This window comes from Delphinapterus leucas, chromosome 19 (genome assembly GCF_059928025.1).
Source record: "Delphinapterus leucas isolate spDelLeu-1000000601 "Yukka" chromosome 19, BTC_Dleu_Yukka2, whole genome shotgun sequence".
Lineage (NCBI taxonomy): Eukaryota > Metazoa > Chordata > Mammalia > Artiodactyla > Monodontidae > Delphinapterus > Delphinapterus leucas.
Genome location: NC_143147.1, coordinates 49688982 through 49691099, shown reverse-complemented (window position 1 = coordinate 49691099; position 2118 = coordinate 49688982).

Below are 2118 nucleotides of genomic sequence, written 5' to 3'. Positions count from 1 at the left end.
ATGCTTCGCGCCTGTAGTCTGGCGCCGTTCCCCCGCGCTGTCGGTGGCTCGGTTTTCTCTGAGCAATCCCTGAGAGAAGAAAAGAGTAGAAGAAGAAAGAACGTAAGGCTTCGCGTTTCGGTCACTTCCTTAGTCTAGGGGCTGAAGAGATCGACGAGAGGAACATGGTGGTCCCAGTGGGATAGGGCGGGTAGGAATGCGATTACATGAGGACCTGAGGAGGGAGAAGCTTGTGAAAATTTACACTTCACAGGAAGCAGAGAGCCCCACGTGGTAATTTCCTATGCCTTTCTTCTCATGAACTGTCTGAAACTGTGTGCACAGTCTTTTTCAAACTCTTAACACCCAATTTTTACCCAACTGTGTTCTACCCACAAAATGAAGAACCGCTAGTGCACCAATAAGGCGTCTCCAGGCCTTCACACTCTAGAGGAACGTTTAATCTTCATCTTCAACTTAGAGTATCACACGGTGTTGAGAGACCCCACTTGCAAATGTGTCCAGGGTTGTGAAGTAAGACTGTTTTAAAGAAAGGGCCCAATTGAAAGGCGAGATCCCCAAATGCTTTTCCTGAGGGGAGGGATGCTAAGTCAAGATGAGCGAGCTCCGAAGGGGACCATGCCAGCGTCTTTGATGGTTCCTTCTTGGCTACTAATTTGATGGCCTGGAATGCCCTGTGTGTTGTCTGTTTCTTAGCAGCGGGACACCCTCAGTTGTGGTTTTGAGTAGGCTGGTGGGTAGAGAGCCCAAGGTTCAGACAGGGTGCAGAATGATTATTTGGGGTGAGATCAAGAGTTTTCAGTTTTATTTCCTTTGAGCCGAGTCAGTACTTGGGCTATCTCAGATGGTCTGGGAGCAACCTTTGTCAGTGATTTCAGTTTTAGTCACTGTTAATTTTACCTACATAGCATAAGCCATGAAATGTGATTCGGTGAGTCAGATCCACCCATGTCAGTTACCATGTCTAGATTCATGGTTTAGTCTCAACTGTACCCTTCTTAAAGTGATGATAATGAAGACAAATTTAGGCATCATCTCTGATTCCCTGGAAGTTTATCATTTCAGTTTTAGTCAAAGTACATTATAAATCCACAGTGTTTTATTACCTTCCCAGTTATAAGTAATTGATCCTTGTAAGCGCTGTGTGATCAACTTTGAATACTATGAGAAGACACCTAACCAAGTGAGTAGTAATTTGTTCAAAGTATCCATCCACTCTTTTAGAATAGTTTTAGATTTAAGGAAAACTGTGAAGATAGTACAAAGAGTTCTCATGTACACCCACCTATTTCCTTGCTATTAACATCTTACATTAGTTATTGTACATTTCTCACAGTTAATGAACCAATACTGATACCTTACTAAATAAAGTCCATACTTGATTCAGATTTCCTTAGTTTTTACCTAATGGCCTTTTTCTGCTCCAGGATCCCAGTCAGGATCCCACATTACATTTAGTCATCAAGTCTCCTTAGGTTCCTCTTGGCTGTGACAGTCCCTCAGACATTTCTTAGTTTTGATGACCTTGACAGTTAATTACAGTTTTTATGACATTGACCTGACCTTAACTGGTCAGACACTTTGCAGAATGCCTGTCTATTGGACTTTTTCTGCTTTTCTTTTTTCATTATTAGACTGGGGCTACAGGTTTATGGGTGGAAAACTACAGAGGTGAAGTGCCATACTCACCACACTGTATCAAGGTACAAAACTATCGGCATGCCTTATATCATTGTGGATGTTACCTTGATCACCTGGCTGAGGTAGTGTTTGTCTGGTTTCTGTAATATAGAGTTACTCTCCGCCCTCTCCCTTTTCATACTGTGCTCTTTGGAAGGATGTCACTATGTGAATCCCACTTTTTTTAATCTTTTTTTTTTTGGCCACGCCACGTGACTTGCAGGGTCTCATTTCCCCGACCAGGGATTGAATCCGGGCCACAGCAGTGAAAGCCCAGAATCCTAACCACTAGGCCACCAGGGAACTCCCAGACGTGAATCCCACACTTGAGGAGTGGGGATTTATGCTCCACCTCCTTGAGGGCAAAATAGCTGCATAAATTATTTTACCTGTTTACTTTTTATCTATCCCGTTAAGTGTCATTCTCTTGAGTCTGAA